At 36.0% G+C, this 14,463-nt stretch overlaps 1 protein-coding gene across 2 annotated transcripts in view; it reads right to left on the bottom strand.

The window, feature by feature from the left end:
- The window catches only part of nhsl1b (NHS-like 1b), a 165,736-nt gene that overhangs the window by 150,677 nt on the left and 596 nt on the right, over window positions 1-14,463 (bottom strand). The gene's annotated exons all lie outside the window — the stretch shown is intronic.

Below are 14,463 nucleotides of genomic sequence, written 5' to 3'. Positions count from 1 at the left end.
TAGTAAACGATCACACTGGTATGATTAAAAGTCAAAATAGATAATAGTATTACTGGCAATGGTGAAGTAATTTTTAAAGTAAACAAACGCAGTTCCTAAAGCCATTTTACATTATTCTTTAATTATTATTCTCCAAATTAAATCCTAAAAATCACAACCTGTGCATTTATTCTTTATCATACAATTGACCTAAACTGAGATAATTGGACTTGAGTGAGATCTTTGCATCTGTTTACCTTCCGTACACCCTCATATTCATGAATGTGTGAGCAAGGACTTCTGTTGTTTGAATGGCTGCATTATGCACCAAGATAGCTATGAAAACACAATGACTATTGGATTAGGCCGGAGCACAAAGACAACAGAGCTTTCATGACTATCATCGCCATCATCATGAGCGTGTTACGGGACACAGTGGCCCCTATGCCCTGCCCCAGGGCTCCACTGATGGAAAAACAAACCTGAGCCTACAGACAGAGGTTGGGCACGTGGGCTGGTGAAAGCACAAAGCAAACACATGTCATTTCAGATCCCATCTGGAGAATCAAAGCTGTTTAAACCATGCACCAATAGTCCAATTCACAAAGTCATGCCCAAATGTAGTTTTGAAATGAAAAGCACATGCTTTCTTCATGCATTTAGATTCCCACAGTGCCTGAAGTGAGGACTTCAACTACAAAACGGCACATCTTTCAAAGTCTGCAAGAGCTGAAGCTTAGCATAGCATAGTAATGCCAACAGTAATCCAGCTGGCTTTAGAATGGGAAATAAACTCCATAGACTGCACTAAACTCCAAAAACATGGTATGCGATACATCACAGGGCGGTCTAATAAAGGCTTCATAAGAGGATATGAGGTCAACCTAGGCCAGATGAGATGGATCAGGTCACACTCGGGCAGGAGAGGATGTGAGATCTGAAGGAGTGTGATCAAGGACTCGAAAACAAAACACAGGTCACACACATCTGGACTTATCAATATATGAAAGACAATGACATCAAGAAAGCTTCCAACTGCAGAACGATAGTATGAATAAAGGTCAGAGTAAGAAAACAAAACAAACCATCCAGTGAATAGTAAGGTATTATTCTCAAACAGGAATGTGGATCGAAGGCATTTCTAAAATGCTGGATGACTGCTTAAGATACATAATGTATTTAGCAGGGGTGTAATGGTTCACAGATACTGCATAGAGATAGTCCTATACTGTACCTCGGCTTTAGGGACATAGTTTGATACGGTTTCAGTACAACAGAATTAAAGAGCCCATATTATACATGATATAGGGTCATATTTTGGTTGTAAGGGTCTCCGACAACAGTCTAATATGCATGCAAGGTCAAAAAACACGTTCATGGTCTTATAATCTGCATTTATTTTTACCTAATTATCCCAGCGACTCCCATGTGAATCGTCCAGTGATTCATTTGTTCCCAAACCCCTCCTTAGCGCGAAGCTAATCTGCGCTGATTGGACCAATGGCAGTCTGTTGCGATTGGTTGACACTGACTGCCTTCACCGAGAGACAGAGTGAAATGCCCAACAGCTAATCAACAATATAGAAGTAGTCACAGTGCATACACGCTCGATAGTGTAAGACGTGGATTTTAGCTGACAGTGGATGAATGTAAATACAGACGATGGACTTGAAAATACAGACGACTAACTATCTTATTGAGCAAAAACTCCAAGAACTGGCGAGGAGATCTCCTAGCTTGTCACACTGCTCTTTTTACAGACACACACACATATTGCCCTCGTCCTTGCACGCGCACACACACACACACACACACACACACACATTACCCTCCTTCATGGAACGTAAACAAAGCGGCACGCGTTGCGTTTTTAACGTGGCTTTGCACGCGATATAAGAATATAGCGAGTTAACCTGATACAGTACACACAGTTACAAGTAACAAATCACAACTAAATACATTTGCAAGCTAGAGTAAATGAGGCAACAACTTTAATCGCACGTACTTACACTTGAGAAATGGAGGAAGAAACCGATCCATGTCCTGACATGTCCATCATTACTCTTTACTGATACTTCCTTTAACAAACAAAGTATTCTTTGTAGCATGTAGTTCTCAGAAGTTTCCAGTAGTTTCCAACTGCTCAAGGTTGGGCTTATGCTGAGGTTTCATCTTTGGGTAGAGACTCAATAATATCCATCTGCAGTGTGACTTCAATCGACTGGCGGCATGTTTGGTGTGTGGTTGTGGGTTTCTGTGTTAGAGAGCGGGGCTGGGCGGCAGGTTTCAAATCCCCCGGGTTTGCGCGTGCGCATGAATAACTTCGCTGTCACGTCATGGCGAAACACCTAATGACTCGTTATCAAGACAACTCATTTGAAGCACTATGAGTCGACTCTTTTATAGCTGAATCAACAGTTTTAAACACTGTACACTTACAGATTTAAGCCTTAGCTGGATATTTCACTACACTTAAAGCTGTGTTACACACTACATGGAAGGGCATTTTCAAAAACCCATAATATGGGCTCTTTAAGCAACAAATCCCCAGTGCTTGCTTTTTTCTCTTTATTTTGAATAGGCAGAATTGTTGTCACAATCAGCTAAAGAACTGAAAACTTCAGAATTAGGAGATTGTTTATTAAGCTTTTAAAGGTAAAGCTCAAACCTCTCCTAAAACAATATCAAAACATTAATTGTTCATTAAATGTAACATTTAGGAAGCTTCAAAACTGAAATCTCAATTTGAAAAATCATAAAAATGCTAGAACGTGAGTGGCATCCATCTGTTGTGAATACAAAAACAGGTGCAGAGGACAACTCATTCAGTCACTGCTCTTGTACATGTGGGACAACAGACTGGCTTATGTGGGCACAAGATTGGACATTGTCTTATAATTACATTGACTTTCTATGTAAACATGCACTTAATGTCCTTGGGTGTCCATTATACTGTATACAAGCACATATTTTTAAACACAGCGCCGCTAATTAATGTCAGTACCAAAGCAGTGAACAATCAGAAGAACTCTGAGGTGGGACAAGCATTGCAAGTCTCTGTAAGAGTAGAGAGTTGGAATGACAACTCTTCTATTTGATGGCAACATGGTGGAGGAGGTGCTAAAAAAAAAATCCTAAGCACTGCAATGTGCATTTGTGGATGCAAAGACGCATTCTGTGTGAATGGCCCCTAATGTTTACCGTCTATCTCTGGTGATTTGCTACAGTCTGGACCGACTGTATTCCCCATCAGAGTACATGAACTGAACTGTAACCGTGAGGTTCAGGACAAATACTTATACAGCCCTATTATTTAGATAATATTGTCGAGAAAGACCATATAGACTGTCTACCGGGGATCATCATCATCTACTTGGCAAAATGATGACTCGCCTCAAAGATTAAAGTCTGACAGACGACAGTACATCAAAACCTGTTACATAATCACATCTTTCATCCGTCTTATACTCAATTTATTCTGTTCTTTGTGCAACTCTGTTCCCCAATGTGCGTGCGATGTCAAATCTTCCCTCCACCTTTAATCCATCTTACTTAACCTCCAGATGTTCAGAAGACTGAACGTGACCATGCAGAATGTTGTAAACATGTAGTATTTCAGAGGACACCAAAACACCATAATGGTACACTTAAAAGAACCTTAATCAGAAAAAAAGTCAACAAACTACATAGCTCTTTGAGCCCAGCAGTTGCTTCCAGTGTTAAATCTAGAGATATGCAAATTATTTTCGGTGGAAGGCTCTATGACAGTGCAAGTAGGTATGAAGGAAGTATTTACAATTTCCCTTCAATGGTAAGGGCAACAAACATGTCATTTTGTAACAAAGTTATAAAACAGCATCAGCATCTTATTATCAGGCTTTCATAAATATGAATAATGAGCACAAAATGCATAAAAGAGCATTGAACGTCCTAATTCTAAAGTGCCCATTTGGAATTCTGGGTAATCATTTTGAACTGAATGCTCCCACAGCACCATACCTTGCCCTCTGGACATGCTTTACTAACTGTGCCAGAACAGACATACATTTTTGAAGTGCTGTTGGGTGGGGATGGACTAATAAGGCAATGCAGGAATGATCAGCTTTATAGATGTTTGCACACTGTGGTTTTATGCGGCATCAAAAAATAAAAGGTAAATACTAATAGACTATCACAACACTAATGCCCTTTGCTGAGGCCTCTAATGCACAAGATAGAGGGTCTCAGACTGGAAAAAAAAATGTCCATCATACTTTCACATGTCCAGGCCTGATGTTATCTGACTTTAATCCTTGTGGCTTTTGCAGGCTTAAAATCGCAGCACTTATAAGGGGTGGATTTCCCGTTTTAAAGGGATGAGCAAGCGAAGAAACACAACTAAAACATTTTAATAGAGATGAGGCTTCAGAGGTTTATGCTGTTCTCAAAATTTCCAGGATCATTACTGCCATGTCATTCATTAAATTACCATTAAAAACTTGGAAACTTTCCATTGAAAAATAGATTGTCTACAGTAAAAAAAAAGGTTAAAAATTAAGAAAAATGTTCTTACATTTTTTTTTACATCTTAATGTTTTGACTACTATACTGAACAGTAATAAATAAAACATTTCAACATTAAACTAGCTAGTTACAGCTAGTTTGTCCTAAAAATATATATTTTTTTCAATATGGCAATACAGGGATACAGTACCACATAGGGATGCACCAATATGGATTTTTTGGCCAATTTCGATAACCGATAACTCTTAAGATTTGGAGACCAATAGCGGATATACTATAGCAGATAAATATAAGTATTTCGAATTGTCACATTTTTATACAGTGAACAAATGATTTTATTTTAAAAACATCAGTTTGAACTGATCTTAAGAACTGAATAGCCTACTCAAAGCAAAAAAGCAATAGTTTCAAAATTGCAGGGTGATTATATAGACCTATATTCATAATTTTACATAAATCAGCATGCCAAAAATAAATTATTTCCTTTTCTTCACATACCAAGTTAACATGCAACTTGTCAGATTTTGATTCAACACCTGAGCATTGAGCACAGATGACTTTATGACAAACACAGTGCATATTATAAAGAAAAGTTGGGCATCGTACGATGTCAAATGTGAAACATCGCGATGGACGATGGCATCGTCGTCATAGGTTGAGGACTTCAGGTGAATTAAATATTTAAAAATAATTAATTAATTCATAACGAATTTATTATTTGTAGCCTACCGTTTTAACTACCTGACCCGCATGGTCTTTTTTTAACCCATAATCAAATCATAAATAAATAAAGATAAGTTACACACAAATTACCACCTGTCAATCACTTTTTCCTCGCGTCTCTGACATGAACAGGCAGAGTGATCTGTGTTGTTATAATAGCGTCCACAAACCTGGTGGATAAAAAAGGTGTACAACCAACAGTATCTGAGGTTTTCGATAAAACTGCTAAGTACAAGCGTGAAAGATTGAAGCAGTGTACTGATGCTGTGACACGTTACCTGATAGATTCAAAAGACTAATTAATTAAATATCACGTTTAACAACTATAGTGAGACGCCATCCAGCGATAACATCCTTGATAAACTGTCCGAAGTGCACTGCTCTCTGGATCTCAGACGAGCGCATGACAGTGTGTGGCTGTGTGTGTGTGGCTGCGGCTGTGGTGATGTGCGTTTTCAGCCGGAAGGAGGGCTGTTCAGAAATGCTAGATGAAACACCAGTGTGGATGTGGATGATTTTCGTTCTAAAATGTCATTTTAATGCTAAGACGTAATAGTGTAAACAGGTCTAAGTGTGTATTTTTCGCAAGCGGGTTTGCGACAGTGGCGGGGCAGAGGATCGGCGATGCCAGCTCAGCATCATGTTGTCTATCAGCCATCAGCGATAGACGATGGCATCGTCTATCGACCCAACCCTAACAGTAATACCACACAAAGAAAGGAAGAACTTTGAAGGAATAAACAATGTGAGGTAAGCTTCATTATAGTGCCCTGGACAAGACTGAACAAGTTCCGCCCACGCATGCGCAAGGCAGGCAGTTCTGTACAATTACGTAATTTATCGGCTTAAAGATTTCGGCCTAATTTTGATATTGGATCAATAACAATAACATTAAAAATATCATTTATTGGCCGATAGCGATATGGCTGCCGATATATCGTGCATCCCTATTACCACATATTTACCAGCTATACAGTACCATATATTTCAACTAAAATAAAAATACTTTTATTAAAAACATTCAAAAACACCTGGCTCAAAGTCAAACATAAATATTGCTGAAAAGAGAGACCATTAAAGCAGCTTTGGGGGAATTGTATCAATTCATGCAGATCAGAGACTAAAGTTTCACAGGAAACAAAATGTATAATAAAGTATAATGTGAATCAGTGCATTTAGTGGTCGACTGACCAGGCTTTTGAAAATAGCTTGTCCCAAAGGCGGATGTGCATTTGAGGCTATATATTTAAGTACATGTCTAAGAATGTAAGCTGTAGGTACACTGAGGGTATGTGTGTGTGTGTGTGAAACCAGCCATTGTTGCATACATCAGTGAGGTCTGGTGGTCAGAGATTGAAGAATAGTTGTGCTGTTTTCCCATGCAGAGTGCTCCAGAGGTTAAAGGTGACAGTTTTCCCTGGGTCTGGCTTTGGATTTGGGTTGGACCCAGAAATCCCTTCTGAGTCCATGCATACAAAACACACCAAATAAAGAAAGCAATTTAAAGAAAGTAGAAGAAGACAAATGCATCACTGTCTGAAAGAGTTGCAAACCCTATCATTTTTACCACTTAACTACCAGAAAAGCTAACAAAAAAGCTTGAGCTATAAATGAGCACTCACAAATACACACCAAGATTACTAGCAGACAACAAATATTAACAAGCACAACTAAATGAGTCCTAATTAGACCTCCGAGGTTTGTAGAGTAAACACACACTCAGAGAACAGAGCAATCTCTTGATCTCGACACACACTGGTGTGATCATTTACTCACTGATATACTGTAGATAGTAAACTAAAGCACTATTGTTTGTGTGATCAGCTCCACCCTTTCAGACTATCATATGCAAAACAAAGTCAAGCATCAGGATAGAAAAAGCGTGGAAGAAGACAGACATGCACACTAAAATATTGAGAGAAGAATGTCAGACATGAAGATTTTACATATGAATGTGTGAAAGATTTAGTTTTCTTAGAATTGCAACTTCATTTCTCACAATTAAGAGATTACAGGCTAATTTATAATTGTGACTATTTCTTTCAATTATGTCTCAATGTCAGAATTGCAAGACACAAACTCACAATTGTAAGCTAGCTTAAGTTGAAATGTGATATTCAAAGCTGAAATGCTTACTTAAGTTAACTATACAACTATATAACTATACAAACGGCAAGATATAAACTCACAATTTTCACAGAAAAAAATCCTCACAATTTTCAGAGACACTTCCAATCTTGGTAGGCATGTAACGGTTGATCATTTTTACCCTCTCCTTACCAAAATATTTTATACATATTTTCATAATTTGCTTATTATTATTAAATATTTAAAAATGTTCAAAATTATCCTTTCTTAGGTGTATCACACTGATACTTATACTAATTATTTATAGAAGTAATACTAATTATTAACCTTCATAATCATGTTCAACTCCTGTCTTTATTCTACTATATAATTACTAATTTTATAATCAGTTATTTTTTGCCAGTGGGCAGTCCCCTGGAGCAGAGGGCCTATTGACCACCTCTGTCCACTGTAACGCTCTCTGGTTTAGGAAAGGCTTTCCTCTCCACACCAGCCATCTCAGTCCTCAGTGAAAGCGTTTTCTCATCAGCAGGGAAAATTGTAAATGTGCAAAGAACTCACCTTAAGCCAGAAAACATAGATATGCTGATATTTCTTTTAAAAATATGTAAAATCCCAGCACAATCAGTTTTAGTTTGATTATATTTCTTAAGTTTTCTTTAATTTCTATTATTCTTTTTTCTGTTTTTAAAAAAGCTATTTAGTTAAGGCAGAAAATACATTATTTTGCAAAAAAAAATGTGCAGTATTTAAGAAAAAAATGAAAATGCTCTTAACCTTAAATTTGTTGCAAATAATTTTGTTAAAAATCGTGGCTAAATTTGAAATCATGAGATTAGTAATGTGAATCATATCGAATTGTAAGTGAATGGTTACATCTTTGATATAAGTCAAGTGCCAAGGTTCATGTATAAGCTTGTCGTTATATATTCTTTATATGTATTTGTTAAAATGTTATTGTTTTAATGGTGTCTAGATAATTTAATAATCTTTGAATACCCAGCTTATAGTCACCATGTGCTTTCCTTCTAAGGACAACAAAATCTGACCATGACCCACACCTTTAAGCTATTCACAAACACAAGGTATGACCTTTGACCTCCAACATAAACACACATTATAAAGTCTCTCATTTACAATGTCAGATGAGCAGGTTACAGCCTCTATCAGCTTTAGTTTGTAGTTTATAAAAACAATTGCATCTTTCTGCTGAACCTGACACCACAAAATATCCCTATACAGCAATGCCTAAGTAGTTAACGCTTCATGAAACCATCGAAACTCTTCTGAGATTTTAACATTTTTGTGTGTTTTTTTTAAATCTGATTTTGGACTCATTTTGAGTTAATTTTATCTTACGGTTTTAAAACCTACATCTTGATATTGTCACGGGTTGTGACTGCAAGCGTTTCAATGACGCATTGGTGTGTCAAAATTATTCGTTAGACTGAGTTTTCTTGTCCTATCAGAAGACACTGTTTCTTAATTATTCATGACAACACGCGAGGCTTTCCAGTTACAGACCTGTCAGTTTAAAGAGACTGCTCAGTAATTAGGTGTTCAGGGACATTACATGGATTTCCCTGTGATGCTGTCAGAGTAGACTCTGGCAGCAGGCCTTTGATTGACCATCAACTACCAACGCATCTAATTCTTGTGTGTAGAAAAGATTTTTAAATTGCGAGATATAAGAATTGGATCATTTAATTTCCAATGCATCTTCTATAGGTGCTGCCGCCAGTTCATCCACATTTTCCTTCACAGCTATGGCAGGGGCCAATGGTTCAGATAGGTTAAGGGACCTGCACCGCATTGTGTCTCATATTTAGCTTTGGGGATTCAGCAAGAGGAAAGTCCTCCACCTCAATGTCACCCTTCATCTTTGGCTGTGTCCAGAAGACTTTTTTCTTTTGCAGGTTCTAAAATGTTCACATTTATACATGTATCATTTCAATAAATGTTTTCTTCCAGATGGAAATGGAAAAACGAGCTTTAATCAGTGTAATATGTATGCAAGACCAATCTGTAGTGCTATAAACAAACCCTAAGCCATGGACAGAAACGGTGTCATTTGAACAAAAGGCGAAACAATATAAACTTTTGCGGATTAACCTAAATCTGATGCTGTGTGGATGAGCTTTTTATTATTATTCTGTGGTGTATAAATGTGGGTTTTGTACAGAATGTTTTATATGGATAAATATTTTTAAATGTTTATATATTATATAAACATTTATAATGATATTAATATTTGTATATGTACATTTACATTTTCGATAGAATTACAGTGAATCTGATATATGTAGCAGAGCATACATTTACTTTTAAAAGGACAAACAGAAAGTTCTCCGTCTCTTTCATTTGATTTGAACTTTTTCAGCTGTAATCAGCAGTTAATCACGTTTTACCTTGTATTTGTTCAAGACAGAGTCAGTATGGGCCACTGACAGATGACAGTTGCTTCTTGCCCCCCCTCTTTCTCCTAAGCCACTCCCACTCCCCTCCTATCCAAATCCATGCCCTTTATTTATTATTATTTTCAAAGTAGAAAAGTCAAACTAATTTCTCATGGGATAAGTCACTCATTAAGCCACAAGGAACAAAAAGCTAATCAATTCAGGTAAAACAAATCTGAAATTACACACAAACTGAAGTGCAGACAATGTAAACAATCCTTTCTTATCCTATTCGTTTATCCACCTCCTCATTCCTATCAGGAAGATAATATAATTCAATATTTATGACATCCATCATAAAGATGAAGACCTCATATTTACACAGAATGCATGCAGGCTGAACAGGGGTGTGGAGACAGTCTGCAATTTCCAACTCTTACAAACAACGAAAAATATGACTGCTTTGTATGATTTTTTTTATGACTGCTGTTAATTTTAACCCAGTCAAATGAGAAACTGTAAGTATAGAACAAGTTCGAGATCCTTTGAATACAAACGCATTGTGGGAGAAACCACACTGTAAAAAAATATAGGTAAATCAATTTTGTGATTCCTGTTCATTTGTGATTATAAATTACATTATGGGACCTTTATCTTTCTTCCAACAAATATTAAACTTGAAATTGTTTCAATTTATAATTTAATTATAAATTCAATTAATATTCTGTATAGTTTGAAGAGATATATTGTCTGGGTTGTATATTATGGAACAAAAACCTTGTAATAAACTGCCAGTACATTTTTTGTTATTAATTCATTCATTCATTTTCCTTTAAGTTGCCACAACTGAATAAATCACCAACTAGGGCTGCACGATATTTGAAAAATGTAAGATTGTGATATATTTTAATTAAATTATTATATCTTGCAATATATATACAAATTCACCAGATATCTCTATCTGGAAGGAATTCATAATGTTAGGTTTATTGGGAGGATTCTGCCATGGAAGTGCATCTTCATAAACTCTAAAAAGCAATCTATAAATACGATAAAGTAGAAGATGCAATTGAAGGCCCAGCTGGGACTTCAACCAGCTACCTTCTTGCTGTAAGGCGACAGTTCTAACCATTTTCTGTTATTTTACAGACTTTGTAAAACTGTGGAGTTGAATTTTCAGCATCAAAACCTAACAGAGCATAGATCAAGGTCCCATAATGCGATTCACAACCGTAAATGAATGGAAAACACTTGTGAATCACAAAATACGAAAACTGATACTTAAAAGATACTTTTACAATGCACACAGGTCATCATGAAAGTGGAAACTTAAGAATGACATAGCATTCACATGAATCTGTAAATGACACACCAAACTGTAAAATACTTCAGAATCGAGATGAGACTGTTGTCAATACCAGTAATGATAACAGCAGTGAGTCATGCATCCTGTCTGTCTATAGCATCTAATGTGACATGCTATTGTTCATTAGAAGGAATCGTCTCAAGGGTAAAACATCGAAGGACATCCTCCCCTTTGGGAGCCTTTATACACCTTCACTGATGACTCATGTCATTAACAGCAGTACTGAAAGTTCACACAGCTTTCCTATAGAAGATTAATTGCACAACACCAATGTACATACAGTTGAAGTCAGAATTATTAGCCCCCCTGAATTATTAAACCTTGTTTATTTTTCCCCCCAATTTCTGTTTAATGGAGAAAATATTATTTTTAACACATTTCTAGACATAAAAGTTTTAATAAGTCATTTCTAATAACTGATTTCTTTTTTTCTTTGCCATGATGACACTGACAGTAAATAATATTTGACTAGATATTTTTCAAGACACTTCTATACAGCTTAAAGTGACATTTAAAGGCTTAACTAGGTCAATTAGGTTATCTAGGCAGGTTAGGGTAATTAGGCAAGCTATTGTATAATGATGGTTTGTTCTGTAGACTATTGAAAAAATAGCTTAAAGGGGCTAATAATATTGACCTTAAAATGGTTCATAAAAAATTAAAAATTGCTTTTATTCTAGCTGAAATAAAACAAATAAGACTTTTTCCAGACGAAAAAAATATTATAAGACATATTGTGGAAATTTCCTTGCTCTCTTTAACATCATTTGGGAGATATTTAAAAAAAGAAAAAAAAATCAAAGGGGGCTAATAATTCTGACTTCAACTGTAGGTCTGTCACAATATCTATTTTTTTGTTATACAATATATTGCACCAAAATATATTGTGATTAACGATACTATTGTCATTTTATGCCGCTCATGTAATGCCAGAATGACAATATGATAGCATTACAATGCAATACACTCTTCCAAAGAACACATACTTTATTCTTAAGAATATTTTATATATTGTTATCATTTAAACAATTTTATAATTAGGCATTGGAATCAGACTGTGAAAAGGTATATCCTAAACAAATAAATTACAATAAATGTTTACAAAAAAAGTATAAAGTAAAAAGTAACAGAGATTATGATATCTGCTACCAGATCTATTTTCAGTTTTCAGACATCCACATGGAAATTTACTATAGTAACTTATAGCAAATACTATAGTGTTTTAACCATAATGACAGTGGCACCTCCAATAGATATAGAGAGGTTGCACAATCAGCCAAAATGTTTCTAGAATTGTTTTTTTCTTTTTTATGTATGGGCGATATATATTGCATTACCAAAAATTATTGAGGTCATGTCTATGTGTGATAAGCCAATATACTGAGTACTTTGACAGACCTGAATGTACAGGGGGTCTGATTCAGTCCAAAGAAAGACTACAGAGTAAAAGAACATAAAAAGTAAAAGTGAAGCAGGGAGCTTCAGGGTTGATTCCAGCATTGCTCAAAGTAAAGTTTCAGTTCCCATAAGGGGGTTTGTTCAAAGATTGTATTCTTTTGTAACATTTTGACCTGAGGAGAGAAAAAAATGTGTTCATTCTGGTAACGCCGGGTTCACATATTTTTTCTGTTATGACAGTCACTGTGTCAAATTCTGCAACTTTCACTCCTAAATTTGTCACGTCGTGGACAGCAAACATGTAAGACTACACCTTACTTCCTGACCAATCATTGTTTGCCGTCTGGAACAACACTAGCGTCTGACTTCTGGAAACAAGAGTAAACAAACAATGTCTAGCGAAGAGATGACATTTGTACCGGCTGCCTGTCTTTACAAAAAAAAAAAGAAAGAAAGAAAGAATACAGCAGACGTTCCATTGCATAATACCACTTAGTTACACCAATACAATTATCTTATCTATGATTTCTACTCATTTAAAAGTTGTGTACGGAGGAGCTTCTGTGCTCCTATTTGCATGGCATAAATTGCCACTGGTAGTTCATATTGTGCCGAGTTCAATCCTATTCTAAAGAGCTAAATTAGCTCCTCAAAAGGCATTCCTATAACTAAAATAGCTCCTATTTTACAGAAAATGTGGGTTTGCTCATATATGCTGCATGTTTTTTATTATTACTGTATACACACTCATTCAAAGGCTTGAGCTAAAAATGTATTTCCAAAACCTAAATCTTATACTCACCAAGGCTGAAATACTGTAAAACACCAATAAGGTAAAAACATAACTTACAGTTAAACTAGAGCTGGGATAAAAAAAAACAATATTATAACAAATCGCGATAAAATTGATGTCAATAACAATTATAAGTTTCAAACTTTTTTACTCTATATTGACCAAAGAGCTTTCCCAGTGTCCCAGTGTTGGCTGCAAGGGCATCCGCTGCTTAAAACATGTGCTGGATGGGTTTGCGTTTCACCCCTGATTAATAAAGGGATCAAGCCGAAAAGAAAATGAATGAATGAAGGATCCAAGAGCCAATCACACAGAAGAAATGTGCAACAATGGGAATTTTAATATTAAAGTTTTAATATTTTTCGACCACTGTACTCTTATCGGACTGAAATACGTAATGCCGTTTAATAGACCCTTGAATTTTTGTGGCACCAGTCTTTGTTAGGGTACTCTTTTAAATCTGGAAGCATTAACAACTTGTATGAAAGTATATATTGTTATCGTTTAATATTGAATATCAGCTGTAATTTAAACCACATACACCATTTTATTGTAGAATAATTTAAAAGCAATTTATTGCTGAAATGACCAATCTGACTTTTCAGCTGATTTGTGGCTCAATAAACATTTCTAATTACAATCATGCACTTTTAATATTTTATTTAGAAATATTTACACTTTTCCCCTAATAATCTGATGAATAGAATCCCTAAGTAAAAAAAACACCAAATACTAGAAAATGTGTAATTGTAACACTGCTAATTGTCACTTTGACTAATTTGTCGCATCCATTGCTGCATACATTTCTTCATATCTATGCACCCTAATGAAGGTGGGCTGTCTTTCTGCGTAGTTTGCTGCTATGGGGGTGTTGGTGGGCGCAGATGGTACGTTAAAGCAGATCTATCACATTTGACAGGACTTCGGCCCTTAAGGGAAACTGCTTTCTCTTCACCTCACCTCAATTACACCAACACAGCTCCATGTGTTCTGCTTCTGTCCCATAACACTCACACTCGCCTTTTATCTAACAGACCCAATCCATAGTTAATTTCGAGTGGACATTTAACATTCAATAAACGTGTTCTTCTGAATCAACATTAGCATAAGAGCTTATCATTTAAAGTTAAATCAATAAGTGATTAGCCGGCATACTTAAGTCAGTGTTTAATAATTGTTGAAATATGGATATACTGGAACTTATATGGTCGTGTGTA

The sequence above is a fragment of the Danio rerio genome, chromosome 20 (assembly GCF_052040795.2).
Source record: "Danio rerio strain M-AB ecotype USA chromosome 20, GRCz13ab, whole genome shotgun sequence".
In the NCBI taxonomy this organism is placed as follows: Eukaryota; Metazoa; Chordata; class Actinopteri; order Cypriniformes; family Danionidae; genus Danio; species Danio rerio.
Note: the sequence above shows the minus strand (reverse complement) of the source record. Positions and strands in the feature narration are given on the sequence as shown.